This window comes from Scyliorhinus canicula, chromosome 24 (genome assembly GCF_902713615.1).
Source record: "Scyliorhinus canicula chromosome 24, sScyCan1.1, whole genome shotgun sequence".
Taxonomy (NCBI): Eukaryota; Metazoa; Chordata; class Chondrichthyes; order Carcharhiniformes; family Scyliorhinidae; genus Scyliorhinus; species Scyliorhinus canicula.
In genome coordinates, this window is record NC_052169.1 from 23,982,670 (window position 1) to 24,005,133 (window position 22,464).

The following is a 22,464-nucleotide window of genomic DNA, read 5'->3' on the forward strand; positions in this document are numbered from 1 at the left end:
AGACTGTTTCAACTTTCCAGCCAAACCTCTCACTGGTTTCTGCCGGGTCTGGCGATCAGAAGACATACCATTCCAGGGGTAAACTACTCCTCTAACATTCACCTACGCCTTTTCATCAAAATTCCACCCGGATCTGAGTGAAAAGTGCCCTTTTCTGTGACTTTAAGCAGGAACAGCCCTGTATGTGACCAATCACTCCATGGTCACAACTGGAAGTCCAGAAAAATACTTTTCACTGTACCTCGGAACACGTGACAATAAAAAAAATCTAAATCGATCTCTTGGAGCGAATTCCACCTTTTCCATGTACAATGGGCGGGATTCTCCCATGCCGGTCCGTATGGGAGAATTGTCATTCGCACCATTTTTTTTCCCGCAGCGCCGGTCCGACCCCGGCAGGCGATTGTCCGAGGAGCGGAGGAGCGGCGGCATTTGGGCCGGCGCGTTTGGCGCGGAGACGGTCGCGGGCCACTGTCCGCGGCCGGGCCGCCGGTTCGATGGGCCGAGCGGCCATGGGGAAACGGCAGAGTCCCGCCAACGCCGTTCACACCTGCTCGCAGCCGGCGGGAACTCTGCGCGTTGGGTTGGGGGGGGCGGCCTGCGGGGCGGGGAAAAGCGCTCCTTCACCGGGGGGGGGGGGGGGGCATCCGATGGGGTCTGGCCCGCGATCAGGGCCCACCAATCTGCGGGCCAGCCTCTCCAGCCCTATCTTATTATGTGGCCGGCCCCTGAACCCCCGCGTTCTGTTGCGTCAGGGCCGGTGCGCTGAGGAAGTCCCCCCCCCCGCGCATTCGTGGGTTGGCATGGCGCGCATTGCCGCCGGGAAGCGAGGCTGTAGCGTTACGTGACCCGCTCCAGCGCCGTGCTGGGTCCCTGTGGGGGCCAGAATCGCTACTGCCCGCGCCCGTTTCGTGCCGGCGTGAAACGCGACGGCATTCACGACGGCGCAAACACTCTGTCTCCATTACGCAGAATTGCGTCCAAGAACTCCATTAAATACCCCAACCACACCGAGGCGCAGGATGGAAAAACTGAATCCGCCCCAACAGACCAACGAGGCAAAGGCTAAAACACCTGCCCACGCTCCCGCCTGCAACACCAACAAGTCCAACACCCCGAATATGGACCCGAGGGGGCGGACGGTCGGAGGGCAGGCCGACCCCAGTGGCCTTCTGACTTCTGGAATGGACAGTCCCATCTATAGTAGACATGCAGTCGCTGAGCCAGGGTGGACGTTGTGGGGGGAATGGGCGGTGGCCTGGGATCCACAACCCCCTCTCCCGACCGTCCCCACCACCACCACCCAGGGGTTCAATGGGACTGTGTGCTGGAATGGCCACTGTGGTGATATGCATCACTGTAAATACACAAGGGGTTAATGTAAATACACGTAGACTAAATAGACACTAGAGGGAGCACCAGACACATGACACACAGACATTCAACCAATAGGCCTGTAAGATAGGACACGACCAATGGGCATTCACGACACACACAGAGGTGACACTACCACAGGGGGGCATTACACCAACCCATATAAAAGGACACAGCACCATGACCTTCCTCTTTCCAGTGGAGACACTCAGTGAGTACACAGGGTTGATTTGAAACACATCACACCCACCACGTGGATTGTAGCAGACTGGTTCGTCAGTCTGAGTAGCTATAGCAGGATTAACAGGAGAGTCGAATCCAAGTAGGAGAATCATTAACAGTTTAATAAATGTGTTAAACCTATCTCCAAATCTGAACCTTCCTTTGTCAGAGTGCACATTAAAGAAGCAGCTTATGCTACGTCAAGAACATAACAAAACAGCCACCTCACAGGCAGGGGTCACCCAGGTGGACAGTGCAAAGTGATAACGGTGGCAGGAGTCAGATATTGTTTGTTTGTTTGTTTATGTTTATTGTCACGTGTACCGAGGTACAGAGAAAAGTATCTTTCTGCAAGCTGCTCAACAGATCATGAAGTACATGAAAAGAAAAGAGAGAGAGAGAGAGAGAAATACAGCACAGAACAGGCCTTCGGCCCACGATGTTGCGCCAAACCTTTATCCTAGGTTAATCATAGAATTTTGGACACTAAGGGCAATTTATCATGGCCAATCCACCTAACCTGCACATCTTTGGACTGTGGGAGGAAACCGGAGTACCCGGAGGAAACCCACGCACACACGGGGAGGATGTGCAGACTCCTCACAGACAGTGACCCAAGCCGGAATCGAACCTGGGACCCTGGAGCTGTGAAGCAATTGTGCTATCCACAATGCTACCGTGCTGCCCTTAAGAAGAAATTAATCTACACTCCATTATTCTACCCTAATCCATGTACCTATCCAATAGCCGCTTGAAGGTCCCTAACGTTTCCGACTGAACTACTTCCACAGCCAGTGCAGTCCATGCCCCCACTACTCTCTGGGTAAAGAACCTACCTCTGACATCCCCCCTATATCTTCCACCATTTATCTTAAATTTATGTCCCCTTGTAATGGTGTGTTCCACCCGGGGAAAAAGTCTCTGACTGTCTACTCTATCTATTCCCCTGATCATCTTATAAACCTCTATCAAGTCGCCCCTCATCCTTCTCCGTTCTAATGAGAAAAGGCCGAGCACCCTCAACCTTTCCTCACAAGACCTACTCTCCATTCCAGGCAACATCCTGGTAAATCTCCTTTGCACCTTTTCCAAAGCTTCCACATCCTTCCTAAAATGAGGTGACCAGAACTGCACACGGTACTCCAAATGTGGCCTGACCAAGGTTTTGTACAGCTGCATCATCACCTCACGACTCTTAAATTCAATCCCTCTGCTAATGAACGCTAGCACACCATAGGCCTTCTTCACAGCTCTATCCACTTGAGTGGCAACTTTCAAAGATCTATGAACATAAACCCCAAGATCTCTCTGCTCCTCCAGATTGCCAAGAACCCTACCGTTAACCCTGTATTCCGCATTCATATTTGTCCTTCCAAAATGGACAACCTCACACTTGTCAGGGTTAAACTCCATCTGCCACTTCTCAGCCCAGCTCTGCATCCTATCTATGTCTCTTTGCAGCCGCCAACAGCCCTCCTCACTATCCACAACTCCACCAATCTTCGTATTGTCTGCACCCACCCTTCAACTCCCTCATCCAAGTCGTTAATGAAACAAACAGCAGAGGACCCAGAACAGATCCCTGTGGTATGCCACTGGTAAATGGGCTCCAGGCTGAATATTTGCCATCCACCACCACTCTCTGTCTTCTATCGGTTAGCCAGTTTGTTATCCAACTGGCCAAATTTACCACTACCCCTTGCCTCCTTACTTTCTGCATAAGCCTACCATGGGGAACCTTATCAAATGCCTTACTAAAATCCATGTACACCACATCCACTGCTTTACCTTCATCCACATGCTTGGTCACCTCCTCAAAGAAGTCAATAAGACTTGTAAGGCAAGACCTACCCCTCACAAATCCGTGCTGACTATCCCTAATCAAGCAGTGTCTTTCCAGATGTTCAGATATCCTATCCTTCAGTACCCTTTCCATTACTTTGCCTACCACCGAAGTAAGACTAACTGGCCTGTAATTCCCAGGGTTATCCCGATTCCCTTTTTTGAACAGGGGCACGACATTCGCCACTCTCCAATCCTCTGGTACCACCCCTGTTGACAGCGAGGACGAAAAGATCATTGCCAACGGCTCTGCAATTTCATTTCTTGCCTCCCATAGAATCCTGGGATATATCCCGTCAGGCCCGGGGGACTTCTCTATCCTCAAGTTTTTCAAAATGCCCAACACATCTTCCTTCCTAACAAGTATCTCCTCGAGCTTACCAGTCTGTTTCACACTGTCCTCTCCAACAATATGGCCCCTCTCGTTTGTAAATACTGAAGAAAAATACTTGTTCAAGACCTCTCCTACCTCTTCAGACTCAATACACAACCTCCCGCTACTGTCCTTGATCGGACCCACCCTCGCTCTAGTCATTCTCATATTTCTCACATATGTGTAAAAGGCCTAGGGGTTTTCCTTGATCCTACCCGCCAAAGATTTTTCATGCCCTCTCTTAGCTCTCCTAATCCCTTTCTTCAGTTCCCTTCTGGCTATCTTGTATCCCTCCAGCGCCCTGTCTGAACCTTGTTTCTTCAGCCTTACATAAGTCTCCTTCTTCCTCTTAACAAGACATTCAACCTCTCTTGTCAACCATGGTTCCCTCACTCGACCATCTCGTCCCTGCCTGACAGGGACATACATATCAAAAACGCGCAGTACCTGTTCTGAACAAGTTCCACATTTCACTTGTGTCCTTCCCTGACAGCCTATGTTCCCAACTTATGCACTTCAGTTCTTGTCTGACAGCATTGTATTTACCCTTCCCCCAATTGTAAACCTTGGCCTGTTGCACACACCTATCCCTCTCCATTACTAAAGTGAAAGTCACAGAATTGTGGTCACTATCTCCAAAATGCTCCCCCACTAACAAATCTATCACTTGCCCTGGTTCATTACCAAGTACCAAATCCAATATGGCCTCCCCTCTGGTCGGACAATCTACATACTGTGTTAGAAAAGCTTCCTGGACACACTGCACAAACACTACCCCATCCAAACTATTTGATCTAAAGAGTTTCCACTCAATATTTGGGAAGTTGAAGTCACCCATGACGACTACCCTGTGACTTCTGCACCTTTCCAAAATCTGTTTCCCAATCTGTTCCTCCACATCTCTCCTGCTATTGGGGGGCCTATAGAAAACTCCCAACAAGGTGACTGCTCCTTTCCTATTTCTGGCTTCAACCCATATTACCTCAGTAGGCAGATCCTCCTCGAACTGCCTTTCTGCAGCTGTTATACTATCTCTAATTAACAATGCCACCCCCCCCCCCCCCCACCTCTTTTACCATCCTCCCTAATCTTGTTGAAACATCTATAAGCAGGGACCTCCAACAACCATTTCTGCCCCTCTTCTATCCAAGTTTCCGTGATGGCCACCACATCGTAGTCCCAAGTACCGATCAATGCCTTAAGTTCACCCACCTTTTCCTGATGCTTCTTGCATTGACGTATACACACTTCAACCCATCTCCTTGCCTGCAAGTACTCTCCTTTGTCAGTGTTACCTTCCCCACTGCATCACTACGTGCTTTGGCGTCCTGAATATCGGCTTCCTTAGTTCTGGACTACAAATCCGGTTCCCATTCCCCTGCCAAATTAGTTTAAACCCTCCCGAAGAGTACTAGAAAACCTCCCCCCCAGGATATTGGTGCCCCTCCGGTTCAGATGCAACCCGTCCTGCTTGTACACGTCCCACCTTCCCCAGAATGCGCTATAATTTTCCAAATACCTGAAGCCCTCCCTCCTACACCATTCCTGCAGCCACGTGTTCAACTGCACTCTCTCCCTATTCCTAGCCTCGCTATCACGTGGCACCGGCAACAAACCAGAGATGACAACTCTGTCTGTCCTGGCCTTTAGCTTCCAGCCTAACTCCCTAAACTTGTTTATTACTTCCACACCCCTTTTCCTACCTACATCATTAGTACCAATGTGCACCACGACTTCTGGCTGCTCACCCTCCCCCTTCAGGATCCTGAAGAGACGTTCCGAGACATCCCTGGCCCTGGCACCCGGGAGGCAACATACCTTTCGGGAGTCTCGCTCGCGACCACAGAACCTCCTATCTATTCCCCTAACCATTGAATCTCCTATTACTATTGCTTTTCTATGCTCCCCCCTTCCCTTCTGAGCCCCAGAGCCAGACTCAGTGCCAGAGACCTGGCCGCTAGGGCCTTCCCCCGGTAGGTCATCCCCCCCAACAGCATCCAAAACGGTATACTTGTTTTGAAGGGGAACGGCCACGAGGGATCCCTGCACTGTCTGCCTGTTAGTTTTCCTTCCCCTGACTGTAACCCAGCTACTCTTGTCCAGTACCTTGTGTGTGGCTACCTCCCTGTAACTCTTCTTGATAACCCCCTCTGCCTCCCGGATGATCCGAAGTTCATCCACCTCCAGCTCCAGTTCCCTAACATGGTCTCTGAGGAGCTGGAGTTGGGTGCACTTCCCGCAGGTATAGTCAGCAGGGACACCAGTGGTATCCCTCACCACCCACATCCTACAGGAGGAGCATGCAACTGCCCTAGCCTCCATCCCCTCTTACTTTACAGAATTAGCTGCCCCTTGGACCAACTGGACCTCCGCCCTCCGACTCTGCTTCCAGTCAGCTGTACTCTAAACTCCTGGCTCCCTTCACGCTCTTTGGTAAATATAGGAAAGGAAATGTAAGGAGCACCTTACTCCCTCCTCACCTAACTCCCTCAGTCACCAAACTCTCACTGTAGCACTCAAATGCAACAAGCTCAGCACTCCAGTGCAAACTAAGTTTGCACTATAATTAGCTCAGATTTATACTGTGACTCTAGCCTCTGAAAACTGGCCTAATCCAATTAACTAATTAACAAGCTCCAGCTGCAAGTACCTACAAATAGAACCTTGTTTAAAGCTGATTCAAAATTCACCTTCTTATAGACCAAACAGCAACTTTTAAGTTAATTAACTAAATAAAAGAAATACTAGACTTTAAATAAAAATGAACCCTTATACTCCCTCAGTCACCAAACTCTCACTGTAGCACTCAAATGCAACAAGCTCAGCACTCCAGTGCAAACTCAAAGGAAATAAAAGAAAATACATCATAGGGCAACACAAGGTACACCCTGTAACTACATCAGCATTGGTATCGGGTGAAGCAGACAGGGTGTAGTGTTAATGAGGTCAGTCCATAAGAGGGTCATTTAGGAGTCTGGTAACAGCGGGGAAGAAGCTGATTTTGAGTCTGTTCGAGGGTGTTCTCAGACTTTTGTCATTGTCATACGATATGGAGCCCAGTATGAGGCCCGGCAGCCCACAGTCGCTCCTCTCTGTGTCCTACCTCCTCTCTCTCCCTCACCAGCCACGATGGCGGTTTCACGATTATTAAAAGCACAAGTGAACCGCACCGTCGGGAACTCGGTCCATCGGAGGAGAATCGCGGCGGCCCCAGAGAATACCGGTGTCTGGCCCGCTCATGATGTGCAAAAGGTGTTTGCTGGATGTACATTCCGCTACGCATTGAGGTGATGGAGAATTGTGATTTGGCGTCAAATTGGCACCCACCGCGATTATGGTGTAGGAACCGAATCTCCGCCGAGTCGCTTTTCGCGATTTTGATGTTGGCCAACAGATAACTCCGCCCTTAAAATAAAATCATAGTCAGCTCCAGGACTGGCCTGATGGGAATTCAGACAGCCAGTACATGACTGGACCTGCCCTGTCAATCACCCGTGAAGAGATAATCGGTCCTAGTCACATAGATCGATTGTTTTGGTTTGCCCAGATAAAGCTAGACATTCTGGCACCCAGTTTTTCCACTGTTTCTATTTATGGAGAAAGATTACGAGTAAAAAGTACACCTAGCAATGGATCCCTGGGAGTGGGTTCCTGGTGTCCCGCAGAGTTGCAATCGGCAACACAGCTGGGTAGAGCGACCCCCGACCTGAGACCTCATTGGCTGCGGGCCAGAGGACTTTCTGGTGAGGCGAGAAGGGGGGGGGAGATAAAGATCGACCACTGGGATCCTCTCCAGCGAAGCCTTGCAGAGACAGCAGAGAAGATTGGACGACCGACCAGAGACGGAAGGAGGCAGCGGGCGAGACCCACCTTCGTGGGCGAAGGCCCTGAGGAATCAGGACTCAGACAATGGGACCCACAACTCAACTGAGTCTATCAGCTCAGGAAGCATTCAGGATCTCCTGATCATTTGTTATTGTTTTGGGATAATTTAAGAGGGGTAACTGTTTTGACTGTGCGATCAATAAATTTGGTGAATCATGTGTGGTGAACCACTGTGCACCAGTATTAGGGGATGTACGGTAGGAACTGCACTACAGGTTCGCCGGTAGCCCCTGCCGGCTAGCTCCGCCCACAAGGAGCTAAATATGCGTGTCCTCCTCCTGATCAGCCATTTCGCCAGCTGCAGCAGGAGGCCACACATCTGACTGCAATAAAGCCACAGTTGTACCAATCTGAGTCTTTCGTGCAATTGATCGTGCATCACATACACTTGCATTTGTCTTTTGTTCATGTCGCAAAGAAAGACACCTGGGTAAAACATTTGAATAATAAACTGGTCAAAGTGCCTGAGGTTTACAGACAACGAATGATTCGAAGGAGGAGGAACGTCAGTTATGTGGAGAGATTCGAGAAGCTGAGGATTTTCTCCTTAAAGGAGGGAAGTTTGAGAAGTGATTGGATGTTACGTAGATAAATAGAAGATAGGAGCAGGAGGAGGCCTTTTGGCCCTTCAAGTCTGCTCCGCCATTCATCACGATCATGGCTGATCATCCAACTCCATAGCCTAATCCTGCCTTCTCCCCATAGAACATGGAACAGTACAGCACAGAGCAGGCCCTTCGGCCCTCGACGTTGTGCCGAGCTTTGTCCGAAACAAAGATCAAACTATCCCACTCCCTATCATTCTGGTGTGCTCCATGTGCCTATCTAATAACCGCTTGAAAGTGTCTGACTCCACTATCACAGCAGGCAGTCCATTCCACACCCTAACCACACTCTGAGTAAAGAACCTACCTTGGACATCCCTCCTATATCTCCCACCCTGAATCTTATAACTATGCCCCCTTGTAACAGCTACATCCACCTGAGGAAATAGTCTCTGAAAGTCCACTTTATCTATCCCCCTCATCATCTTATAAACCTCTATTAAGTCGCCTGTCATCCTCCTTCGCTCCAATGAGAAAAGCCCTAGCTCCCTCAACCTTTCCTCAGAAGACCTACCCTCCAATCCAGGCAACATCCTGGTAAATGTCCTTTGCACCCTTTCCAATGCTTCCACATCCTTCCTATAATGAGGTGACCAGAACTGCACACAATACTCCAAATGTGGTCTCACCAGGGTCCTGTACAGTTGCAGCATAAACTCAAGCCCCCGTTAATAAACGCGAACACACTATAGGCCTTCTTCACGGCTCTATCCACTTGAGTGGCAACCTTCAGAGATCTGTGGACATGAACCCCAAAATCTCTCAGTTCCTCCACATTCCTCAGAACCTGCCAATGACCCTGTAATCCGCATTCAAATTTTTTCTACCAAAATTAATCACTTCGCACTTATCAGGGTTAAACTCCATCTGCCATTTTTCTGCCCAGCTCTGCATCCTATCAATGTCTCTTTGCAGCCTACAACAGCCCTCCACCTCATCCATTACTCCACCAATCTTGGTGTCATCAGCAAATTTACTGACCACCCTTCAGCCCCCTCCTCCAAGCCATTGATAAAAATCACAAATAGCAGAGGGCCGAGCACTGATCCCTGTGGTACACCGCTGGTAACTGGTCTCCAGTCTGAAAATTTTCCATCCACCACCACCCTCTGTCTTCTATGTGATAGCCAGTTACTTATCCAATTGGACAAATTTCCCTCTATTCCGCACCTCCTGGGTGCGATTCCCGCTCCCGCGGAAAATTGCGAAGGCCGTCGTGAAATCGGCCGACTTTCACGACGGCCTCGGAGCCTGCTCCCCGCACCTACTTCACCCCCACCAGGGGGGCTAGGAGCGGCGCTTAGTAACTCTTGGCGGAAGGGCCTTGACGCTGGCGTTAAGATGTCATGCCGAGAATGACGGTTCCAACCCGCGCATGCGCGGTGGCCATCATTCCCCTCAGCCGCCCCACAAGACGTGGCGGCTTGATCTTGCGGGGCGGCGGAGGGGAAATAGTGCATCCGGTTGAGACGCCGGCCCAACGATCGGTGGGCACCGATCGTGGGCCTGTCCCCTCCCGAGCACAGTCGTGGTTCTCAGAGCCCTGTACTCCCACCACAAGTCCCAAACGGGCATATCTCGCCGTTTCCATGACGGCAGTGACCAGGTGTGGTTGTCGCCATCGTGAAACGGTCGCGAACGGCAGGCCGCTCGGCCCATCCGGGTCGGAGAATCGGCGTTTGCCGTAAAAAGACGGCGAGCGGCGATTCTTCCGAGTGGGGCAGTGAGGGGGGGGGGGGAGGGGGAATCGTGGGGGGCGCCAGGGGGGCGTGAATTTTGTCGGGGGGCCCTCCACACTGCGTGGGGAGTGGAGAATTTCTTCATGAGCCTTACTTTCTTCATGAGCCGACCATGGGGAACCTTCTCAAAAGCCTTACTAAAATCCATGTATACAACATCAACTGCTTTACCTTCATCTACACACTTAGTTACCTCCTCAAAGAATTCAATCAAATTTGTGAGGCAAGACTTACCCTTCAAGACTTCCCGGATTAAGCTGCATCTTTCCAAATGGTCATAAATCCTATCCTTCAGGACCTTTTCCATTAACTTACCGATCACCGAAGTAAGACTAACTGGCCTATAATTACCAGGGTCATTCCTGTTCCCTTTCTTGAACAGAGGAGCAACATTCACCACTCTCCAGTCCTCTGGCACTATCCACGTGGACAGTGAGGACTCAAAGATCAAAGCCAAAGGCTCTGCAATCTCATCCCTTGCCTCCCAAAGAATCCTTGGATATATCCAATCTGGCCCAGGGGACTTGTCGACCCTCAGGTTTTTCAAAATTGCTAATACATCCTCCCTCAGAACATCTACCTCCACCAGCCTACCCGCCTGTATCGCACTCTCATCCTCAAAAACATGGCCCCTCTCCTTGGTGAACACTGAAGAATAGTATTTATTCAATGCCTCTCCTATTTCTTCTGACTCCATGCACAAGTTCCCACTCCTGTCCTTGACTGGCCCTACCCTCACCCTGGTCATTCTTTTATTTCTCACATAAGAGTAAAAAGCCTTGGGATTTTCCTTGATCCGACCCGCCAAGGACTTCTCATGCCCCCTCCTACCTCTCCTGAGCCCTTTTTTTTTTAGCTCATTCCTTGCTACCTTGTAACCCTCAAGCGACCCAACTGAACCTTGTTTTCTCATCCTTACATACTCTTCCTTTTTCCTCTTGACAAGACATTCAACCTCTTTTGTAAACCATGGTTCCCTCACAAGGCCATTTCCTCCCTGCCTGACAGGGACATACCTATCAAGGACATGCAGTATTTGTTCCTTGAGAAAGCTCCACTTTTGATTTGTGCCTTTCCCTGACAGTTTCTGTTCCCATCTTATGCTCCCTAATTCTTGCCTAATCGCATTATAATTACCCCTCCCCCAATTATAAACCTTGCCCTGCCGTATGGCCCTATCCCTCTCCATTGCAATAGTGAAAGACACCGAATTGTGGCCACTATCTCCAGAGTGCTCTCCCACAAACAAATCTCACACTTGGCCCGGTTCATTATAGCACGGTAGCATTGTGGATAGCACAATGGCTTCACAGCTCCAGGGTCCCAGATTCGATTCTGGCTTGGGTCACTGTCTGTGCGGAGTCTGCACATCCTCCCCATGCGTGCGTGGGTTTCCTCCGGGTGCTCCGGTTTCCTCCCACAGTCCAAAGATGTGCAGGTTAGGTGGATTGGCCATGCTAAATTGTCCTTAGTGTCCAAAATTGCCCTTAGTGTTGGGTGGGGTTACTGGGTTATGGGGATAGGGTGGAGGTGTTGAACTTGGGTAGGGTGCTCTTTCCAAGAGCTGGTGCAGACTCGATGGGCCGAATGGCCTCCTTCTGCACTGTAAATTCTATGACCTATGATTACCCAGTACCCTTTTGTCAACCTATCCACATATTGATAACCTTTGATCCCATTCTCCCCAAGTGCTATATCCAGCCGCCTCTTGAATATATACAAAGTTTTAGCATCAACTACTTCCTGTGGTCATGAATTCCACAGGATCACCACTCTTTGTGAAGAAATGTTTCCTCTTCTCTGTCAAAAATGGTTTACCCTGAATCCTCAGACGGTGACCCCTGGTTCTGGACACACCTATCATTGGAAACATCTTCCCTGCATCTACTCTATCTAGTCCTGTTAGAATTTTATAAGTCTCTCCGAGATCCCCCCGTCATTCTTCTGAACTCCAGCGAGAACAATCCCAACCTAGTCAATCTCTCCTCATATGACAGTCCAGCCATCCCTGGAATGGCGTGTGTTGACAATCATGAGGGCTCCAGATGAAGCAGGTGGAGAGGAACTGCTCTAATTGGCAGAAGGCTGGAGGGTCAGAGGGCACCGATTTAAATTGTTTTGCAAATGAGCCAAATGTGACACGAGAAATAACTTTTAAAAAATGCAGTAGAGGATAGGGCCACTGCCTGCATGTATGGTGGAGTGAGGCTCAATTGTGAAATTCAAAATGGAATTTAATAAGCGCCTGAATTTAATAAGCTCATGCTAAAGGACAGCACGGTAGCATTGTGGATAGCACAATTGCTTCACAGCTCCAGGGTCCCACGTTCGATTCCGGCTTGGGTCACTGTCTGTGTCAAGTCTGCACATCCTCCCCGTGTGTGCGTGGGTTTCCTCCAGGTACTCCGGTTTCCTCCCACAGTCCAAAGATGTGCAGGTTGGGTGGATTGGCCGTGATAAATTGCCCTTAGTGTCCAAAATTCTATGATTAACCTAGGACAAAAGTTCGGCGCAACATCGTGGGCCGAAGGGCCTGTTCTGTGCTGTATTTCTCTATCTATCTATCTATTGTACCCTGAAGGTGGCAACGCAGGTCGATAGAGTGGTCAAGAAGGCATACAGCATGCTTGCCTTCATCGGACGGGGTATTGAGTACAAGAGTCTGCAGGTCATGTTACAGTTGTATCGGACTTAGGTTAGGCCACATTTGGAATACTGCGTGCAGTTCTGGTCGTCACATTACCAGAAGGATGTGGATGCTTTAGAGAGGGTGCAGAGGAGGTTCACCAGGATGTTGCCTGGTATGGAGGGTGCTAGCTATGAAGAAAGGTTGAGTAGATTAGGATTGTTTTCATTGTAAAGATGGAGGTTGAGGGTAGACCTGATTGAGGTCTACAAAATTATGAGAGGTATGGACAGGGTGGATAGCAACAAGCTTTTTCCAAGAGTTGGGGTGTCAGTTACAAGGGGTCACGATTTCAAGGTGAGAGGGGGAAAGTTTAAGGGAGATGTGCGCAGAAAGTTTGTTACGCAGAGGGTGGTGGGTGCCTGGAATGCTTTGCCAGCGGAGGTGGTAGAGGCGGGCGCAATAGCATCATTTAAGATGCATCTGGACAGATATATGAATGGGTGGGGAACAGAGAGAAGTAGACCTTGGAAAATAGGTAACAGGTTTAGATACAGGATCTGGATCGGCGCAGGCTGGGAGGGCCGAAGGGCCTGTTCCTGTGCTGTAATTTTCTTTGTTCTAATCTATGTTCTAATTAGCCAACACTCTCGAGAGCAAGCAACATCCTGGAGAACCTTCTTTGCACTCTCTCCAAATCTTCCACGTCCTTCACATAATTGTTACCTTCAACAATTCGGATTCCACTGACACAAGAAGATGGACTTGGATTTTGAAAAATCGAGTAATTAGAAGGAGAATATTTGAGCCATCAAGGCAACGCTAGCTCTCTGCAGTTTTAATTTAGCTAACATTACGGACACCCAGTCAGTTCTCATTGGAGCTCAAGTGACTGGACCAGATGTCATGGGCGAAATTCTCCGACCCCCACGACGGGTGGGAGAATAGCGGGAGGGCCTTCCCGACATTTTTGCCGCCCTCCCGCTATTCTCCCCCCCCCCCGCCGAAGTCCCGACCCGAATCGCTGCCGCCGTTTTTTTACGGCCGGCAGCGATTCTCAGCTGTTAGATGGGCCGAAGTCCCAGCCCTTTCCGCCGTTTTTACAAACGGCAAACACACCTGGCGCATGCGCGGGTTTCACGCAAAAACGCGATGACGTCACCCGCGCATGCGCGGGTTGGAGTCTTCCAAACTGCGCATGCGCGGCTGACGTCATATGACGCGTCAGCCGGCGCTAACTCCGGCAAGCGGGCTTAACGATTTTCGTTAAGCCCGTCTTGCCGGAGCCTACAGCGTCGGGCTGCTAGCCCCGACCGGGGACCAGAATCGGTCCCCGGTCGGGAAGGGGCGCGCTGCCGTAAAACCCGCCCGGGTTTTACGGCAGCTTTACGATTTCTCCCGTTTTGGGAGAATCTCGCCCCATAACTTTTTAAAGTTTTAATGCGTTGTGGAAAGATCAATTTGTTCCAGGAATGACAATGTGATAAGTAGGGCTTGATTATTATATAAGCAAACTTTATTACGCTGATGGAAAAGAAAACAATATTTAAACTTTTACTTCAGTTCAAACACTCACAGATAACAATCAGTTTCTTATCCTTAACACATTATTTTGTATTAAACAACATGTCCGATAAACATACAGCTTTCATTCTACTTCCATAGACAAGCAAAGATGATATTTGTATTTACGAAGCAATACTCTGCTGTAAGCCAAGTTCTTTTCAAGCCCTTTTCAAAAGTCTATACATGGAACAGCTTCCTTCATGACCTCTCTGGGTGACCTCCACAGCCGTCAGCTGTAACTGTCCCAAAAAAATAATTTCTTCCTCTCTCTAAGCTCCACCCATCCCCTCAAACTGAGGTTCTCCCCTGAGGTGGGCAGACTTGAATCCTTTATAGTTATCTAGGGTGATTATCTACTCCCGTTTATGCAAAAGAACAGAGCTGTGCCATTCATATGCAACTAACCTTCCACTGATGGACAAATAGGTCATCAGACTCTGTGATGGGCTGGTCAAACAAGGGTGTCCCAAACGACAATGGATCTTGAGTGGATCATCCCGGCTGAACCGGGGTGTCCTGTATATTCCCAGTAACAGAGGTTAAGTGTGAATGGGACAAGGTAACTCAGGCAGTGGGCATATCCCTCTGACTGCTAATCACTGTCTTTTTGTTTGTTTTTATTTATGAATTTAGAATACCTATATTTTTTCCAATTAAGGGGCAATTTAGCATGGCTAATTCACCTACTCTGCACATCTTTGGGTTGCGGGGGTGAAACCCACGCAAACACGGGACATTGTGCAAACTCCACATAGATGGTGACCCAGGGCTGTGAGCCAGCTGGGCTAACCCACTGTCCCACCCTGCTGCCCTGTCACTGTCTTTTTAAACCCTAAATTGTCTGCTACATCTTGGACCCCATTTCTGGACACAAGTTCCTAATATCTCCCTATCCTGACACTAGTCCCACTCTCCTTTTCCTTTATCATAGAATTTACAGTGCAGAAGGAGGCCATTCGGCCCATCGAGTCTGCACCGGCTCTTGTAAAGAGCAACCTACCCAAGTTCAACACCTCCACCCTATCCCCATAACCCAGTAACCCCACCCAACACTAAGGGCAATTTTGGACACTAAGGGCAATTTATCATGGCCAATCCACCTAACCTTCCACCTAAGCTTCCACATCCTTCCTATAATGTGGTGACCAGAACTGCACGCAGTACTCCAGGTGCGGCCGCACCAGAGTTATGTACAGCTGCAGCTTGTGGCTCCGAAACTCAATCCCCCTGCTGATAAAGGCTAGCACACCATATGCCTTCTTAACAGCCCTATTAACCTGGGTGGCAACTTTCAGGGATTTATGTACCTGGATGCCGAGATCTCTCTGTTCATCTACACTACCAAGAATCTTGCCATTAGCCCAGTACTCTGCATTCCTGTTACTCCTTCCAAAGTGAACCACCTCACACTTTTCCGCATTAAACTCCATCTGCCACCTCTCAGCCCAGCTTCTGCAGCTTATCTATGTCCCTCTGTATCCTATAACATCCTTCAGCACTATCCACAACTCCACCGACCTTCGTGTCATCTGCAAATTTACTAACCCATCCTTCTACACCCTCTTCCAGGTCATTTATAAAAATTACAAACAGCAGTGGCCCCAAAACAGATCCTTGCGGTACACCACTAGTAACTGAACTCCAGGATGAACATTTGCCATCAACCACCACCCTCTGTTTTCTTTCAGCTAGCCAATTACTGATCCAAACCGCTAAATCACCTTCAATCCCATACTTCCTTATTTTCTGCAATAGCCTACCGTGGGGAACCTTATCAAACGCCTTACTGAAATCCATATACACCACATCAACCGCTTTACCCTGATCCACCTGTTTGGTCACCTTCTCAAAAAACTCAATAAGGTTTGTGAGGCATGACCACCCCTTCACAAAACCGTGTTGAGTATCGCTAATCAACTTGTTCTTTTCAAGATGATTATAAACCCTATCTCTTATAACATTTTCCAACATTTTACCCACAACCGAAGTAATGCTCACAGGTCTATAATTACCAGGGTTGTCTCTACTCCCCTTCTTGAACAAGGGGACAACATTTCCTATTCTCCAGTCTTCCGGCACTATTCCTGTCAACAAAGACGACATAAAGATCAAGGACAAAGGCTCTGCAATCTCCTCCCTGGCTTCCCAGAGAATCCTAGGATAAATCCCATCTGGCCCAGGGGACTTATCTATTTTTACACTTTCCAAAATTGCTAACACCTCGTCCTTTTGAACCTCAATTCCATCTAGCCTGGTCGACTGAACCTGAGTGTTCTCCTCGACAACATTGTCTTTCTCCAGTGTAAACACTGACGAAAAATATCCATTCAACGCTTCCCCTATCTCCTCTGATTCCACACACAACTTTCCACAACTATCCTTGATTGGCCCTAATCTTACTCTAGGCATCCTTTTGTTCCTGATATACCGATAGAAAGCCTTAGGGTTTTCCTTGATCCTATCCGCCAACGACTTTTCGTGTCCTCTCCTCGCTCTTCTTAACTCTCCCTTTAGGTCCTTCCTGGCTAACTTGTAACTCTCAAGTGCCCTAACTGAACCTTCATGTCTCATCCTAACATAAGCCTTCTTCTTCCTCTTGACAAGTGCTTCAACTTCCTTAGTAAACCACGGTTCCCTTGCTCGACAACTTCCTCCCTGCCTGACAGGTACATACTTATCAAGGACACGCAGTAGCTGTTCCTTGAAAAAGCTCCACATTTCGATTGTACCCATCCCCTGCAGTTTCCTTCCCCATCCTATACATCCTAAATCTTGCCGAATATCATCATAATTGCCTTTCCCCCAGCTATAATTCTTGCCTTGCGGTATATACCTATCCCTGCCCATTGCTAAAGTAAACATAACCGAGTTGTGATCACTATCACCAAAGTGCTCACCTACATCTAAATCTAACACTATTTGGAAAGTTAAAGTCCCCCATAACAACCACCCTGTTACTCTCGCTCCTGTTGAGAATCATCTTTGCAGTCCTTTCCTCTACATCTCTGGAACTATTCGGAGGTCTATAGACAACTCCCAACAGGGTGACCTCTCCTCTCCTGTTCCTAACCTCGGCCCATACTACCTCAGTAGACGAGTCCTCAAACGTCCTTTCTACCGCCGTAATACTTTCTTTGATTAACAATGCCACACCCCCCACCTCTTTTACCATCTTCTCTGTTCTTACAGAAACATCTAAATCCTGGAACCTGCAGCAACCATTCCTGTCCCTGCTCTACCCATGTCTCCGAAATCGCCACAACATCGAGATCCCAGGTACCAACCCATGCTGCAAGCTCACCCACCTTATTCCGGATGCTCCTGGCGTTGAAGTAGACACACTTCAAACCAGCGTCCTGCTTGCCGGTGCCCTCTTTCGAACTTTTAACCCTATCCCTAACCTCACTACTCTCAACATCCTGTACACTGGGACTACAATTTAGGTTCCCATCCCCTTGCTGAATTAGTTTAAACCCCCCCAAAGAGCACTAGCAAATCTCCCTCCCAGGATATTGGTACCCCTCTGGTTCAGGTGAAGACCATCCTGTTTGTAGAGGTCCCACCTACCCCAGAATGAGCCCCAATTATCCAGGAAACCAAAACCCTCCCTCCTGCACCATCCCTGTAGCCACGTGTTCAACTCCTCTCTCTCCTTATTTCTCACTTCGCTAGCACGTGGCACGGGTAACAACCCAGAGATAACAACTCTGTTTGTTCTAGCTCTCAGCTTCCACCCTAGCTCCCTGAATTTCTGTCTCAAATCCCCATCTCTCTTCCTACCTATGTCGTTGGTACCTATGTGGACCACGACTTGGGGCTGCTCCCTCTCCCCCTTAAGGATCCCAAAAACACGATCAGAGACATCACGAACCCTGGCACCTGGGAGGCAACACATCAACCGTGAGTCTCTTTCGTTCCCACAGAACCTCCTGTCTGTTCCTCTAACTATGGAGTCCCCAATGACAAGTGCTCTGTTCCTCTTCTCCCTTCCCTTCTGAGCAACAGGGACAGACTCTGTGCCAGAGACCTGTGCCCTATTGCTTACCCCTGGTAAGTCGTCCCCCGCAACAGTATCCAAAACGGTATACTTGTTATAGAGGGGAACGACCACAGGGGATCCCTGCACTGCCTGCCGGTTCCCTCTCTCCGGTAACGAATCTACCTTCTTCTTTTACCTGAGGTATGACTACCTCCCTATAACTCCTCTCAATAACCTCCTCCGCGTCCCGAATGATCCGAAGTTCATCCAGCTCCAGGTCCCTAACGCGGCTCTCGAGGAGCTGGAGTTGGGTGCACTTCCCGCTGCCCTTAAGAAGAAATTAATCTACACTCCATTATTCTACCCTAATCCATGTACCTATCCAATAGCCGCTTGAAGGTCCCTAACGTTTCCGACTCAACTACTTCCACAGGCAGTGCATTCCATGCCCCCACTACTCTCTGGGTAAAGTACCTACCTCTGACATCCCCTCTATATCTTCCACCATTTATCTTAAATTGATGTCCCCTTGTAATGGTTTGTTCCACCCGGGGAAAAAGTCTTTGACTGTCTACTCTATCTATTCCTCTGATCATCTTATAAACCTCTATCAAGTCGCCCCTCATCCTTCTCCGTTCGAATGAGAAAGGCCTAGTACCCTCAACCTTTCCTCGTAAGACCTACTCTCCATTCCAGGCAACATCCTGGTAAATTATCTTTGCACCTTTTACAAAGCTTCCACATCATTCCTAAAATGAGGCGACCAGAACTCCCAGATCTCTCTGTACATCAATTTTCCCCAGGACTCTTCCATTGACCATATAGTCTGCTCTTGAGTTAGATCTTCCAAAATGCATCACCTCGCATTTGCCTGGATTGAACTCCAACTGCCATTTCTCTGCCCAACTCTCCAATCTATCTATATTTTGCTGTATTCTCTGACAGTCCTCCTCGCTATCTGCAACTCCACCAATCTTAGTATCATCTGCAAACTTGCTCATCAGACCATTTATACCTTCGTCCAGATCATTTATGTACATCACAAACAACAGTGGTCCGAGCACGGATCCCTGTGGAACACCACTAGTCACCTTCTCCATTTTGAGACACTCCCTTCCACAACTACTCTCTGTCTCCTGTTGCCCAGCCAGTTCTTTATCCATCTAGCTAGTACACACTGAACCCCATACAACTTCACTTTTTCCATCAACCTGCCATGGGAAACTTTATAAAATGCTTTACTGAAGTCCATGTATATGACATCTACAGCCCTTCCCTCATCAATTAACTTTGTCACTTCCTCAAAGAATTCTATTAGGTTTGTAAGACATGACCTTCCTTGCACAAAACCATGCTGCCTATCAACTATTTTCTTCCAAATTGGGATGGGAACGGTCAGTCAGTTTGACACTAGGCTGGGGATGGTCAGTGTGACACGAGGTTGGGGACGGTCAGTCAGTGTGACACCGGGCTGGAGACGGTCAGTGTGACAGGTGGTTGGGGACGGTCAGTCAGTGTGACACCGGGCTGGGGACGGTCAGTGTGACACCGGGCTGGGGACGGTCAGTCAGTGTGACACCGGGGCTGGGGACGGTCAGTCAGTGTGACACCGGGCTGGGAACGGTCAGTGTGAACCGGGCTGGGGACGGTCAGTCAGTGTGACACCGGGCTGGGGACGGTCAGTCAGTGTGACACCGGGCTGGGACGGTCAGTCAGTGTGACACCGGGCTGGGGACGGTCAGTCAGTGTGACACCGGGCTGGGGACGGTCAGTGTGACACCGGGCTGGGGACGGTCAGTCAGTGTGACACCGGGCTGGGGACGGTCAGTCAGTGTGACACCGGGCTGGGGACGGTCAGGTGTGACACCGGGCTGGGGACGGTCAGTCAGTGTGACACCGGGTGGGACGGTCAGTCAGTGTGACACCGGGCTGGGGACGGTCAGTTCAGCTGTGACACCGGGCTGGGGACGGTCAGTCAGTGTGACACCGGGCTGGGGACGGTCAGTCAGTGTGACACCGGGCTGGGGACGGTCAGTGTGACACCGGGCTGGGGACGGTCAGTCAGTGTGACACCGGGCTGGGGACGGTCAGTCAGTGTGACACCGGGCTGGGGACGGTCAGTGTGACACCGGGCTGGGGACGGTCAGTCAGTGTGACACCGGCTGGGGACGGTCAGTCAGTGTGACACCGGGCTGGGGCGGTCAGTCAGTGTGACACCGGGCTGGGGACGGTCAGTCAGTGTGACACCGGGCTGGGGACGGTCAGTCAGTGTGACACCGGGCTGGGACGGTCAGTCAGTGTGACACCGGGCTGGGGGACGGTCAGGTCAGTGTGACACGGCTGGGGACGGTCAGTCAGTGTGACACCGGGCTGGGGACGGTCAGTCAGTGTGACACCGGGCTGGGAACGGTCAGTCAGTGTGACACCGGGCTGGGGACGGTCAGTCAGTGTGACACCGGGCTGGGACGGTCAGTCAGTGTGACACCGGGCTGGGGACGGTCAGTCAGTGTGACACCGGGCTGGGGACCGGTCAGTCAGTGTGACACCGGGCTGGGGGACGGTCAGTCAGTGTGACACCGGGCTGGGGACGGTCAGTCAGTGTGACACCGGGCTGGGACGGTCAGTCAGTGTGACACCGGGCTGGGGACGGTCAGTGTGACACCGGCTGGGGACGGTCAGTCAGTGTGACACCGGGCTGGGGACGGTCAGTCAGTGTGACACCGGGCTGGGGACTCAGTCAGTGTGACCCGGGCTGGGGACGGTCAGTGTGACACCGGGCTGGGGACGGTCAATGTGACACCGGGCTGGGGACGGTCAGTCAGTGTGACACCGGGCTGGGGACGGTCAGTCAGTGTGACACCGGGCTGGGGACGGTCAGTGTGACACCGGGCTGGGGACGGTCAGTGTGACACCGGGCTGGGGACGGTCAGTGTGACACCGGGCTGGGACGGTCAGTGTGACACCGGGCTGGGGACGGTCAGTCAGTGTGACACCGGGCTGGGGACGGTCAGTCAGTGTGACACCGGGCTGGGGACGGTCAGTGTGACACCGGGCTGGGGACGGTCAGTCAGTGTGTCATCGGGCTTGGGACGGTCAGTCAGTGTGACACCGGGCTGGGGAAGGTCAGTCAGTGTGACACCGGGCTGGGGACGGTCAGTGTGACACCGGGCTGGGGACGGTCAGTCAGTGTGACACCGGCTGGGATGGTCAGTCAGTGTGACACCGGGCTGGGGACGGTCAGTCAGTGTGGACACCGGCTGGGGAACGGTCTAGTGTGACACCGGGCTGGGGACGGTCAGTGTGACACCGGGCTGGGGACGGTCAGTCAGTGTGACACCGGGCTTGGAACGGTCAGGTCAGTGTGACACCGGGCTGGGGACGGTCAGTCAGTGTGACCCGGGCTGAGGGACGGTAGTCAGTGTGACCCCGGGCTGGGGACGGTCAGTCAGTGTGACACCGGGCTGGGGCCGGTCAGTGGTGACACCGGGCTGGGGACGGTCAGTCAGTGTGACACCGGGCTGGGGACGGTCAGTCAGTGACACCGGGCTGGGGACGGTCAGTCAGTGTGACACCGGGCTGGGGACGGTCAGTCAGTGTGACACCGGGCTGGGGGACGGGTCAGTCAGTGTGACACGGGCTGGGGACGGTCAGTCAGTGTGACACCCGGGCTGGGGACGGTCAGTCAGTGTGACACCGGGCTGGGGACGGTCAGTGTGACACCGGCTGGGGACGGTCAGTGTACACCGGGCAGTCAGTGTGACACCGGGCTGGGGACGGTCAGTCAGTGTGACACCGGGCTGGGGACGGTCAGTGTGACACCGGGCTGGGACGGTCAGTCAGTGTGACACCGGGCTGGGGACGGTCAGTCAGTGTGACACCGGGCTGGGGACGGTCAGTCAGTGACACCGGGCTGGGGCGGTCATGTCAGTTGACACCGGGCTGGGGGACGGTCAGTCAGTGTGACACCGGGCTGGGGACGGTCAGTCAGTGTGACACGGGCTGGGGACGGTCAGTCAGTGTGACACCGGGCTGGGGTACGGTCAGGTCAGTGTGACACCGGGCTGGGGACGGTAGTCAGTGTGACACCGGGCTGGGGACGTTCAGTGTGACACCGGGCTGGGGACGGGTCAGTGTGACACCGGGCTGGGGACGGTCAGTCAGTGTGACACCGGGCTGGGGACGGTCAGTGTGACACCGGGTTGGGACGGTCAGTCAGTGTGACACCGGGCTGGGGACGGTCAGTCAGTGACACC

The 22,464-nt window shown here is 51.1% G+C and overlaps 1 long non-coding RNA gene across 1 annotated transcript; it reads left to right on the forward strand.

The window, feature by feature from the left end:
- The first annotated feature begins 20,032 nt into the window (after positions 1–20,032).
- LOC119956838 lies at positions 20,033–22,271 on the forward strand. The gene is made up of 3 exons (XR_005458690.1): positions 20,033–20,069; positions 21,963–22,021; positions 22,256–22,271. It is a non-coding gene; the product is annotated as an uncharacterized LOC119956838 (long non-coding RNA).
- Positions 22,272–22,464: the final 193 nt, after the last annotated feature.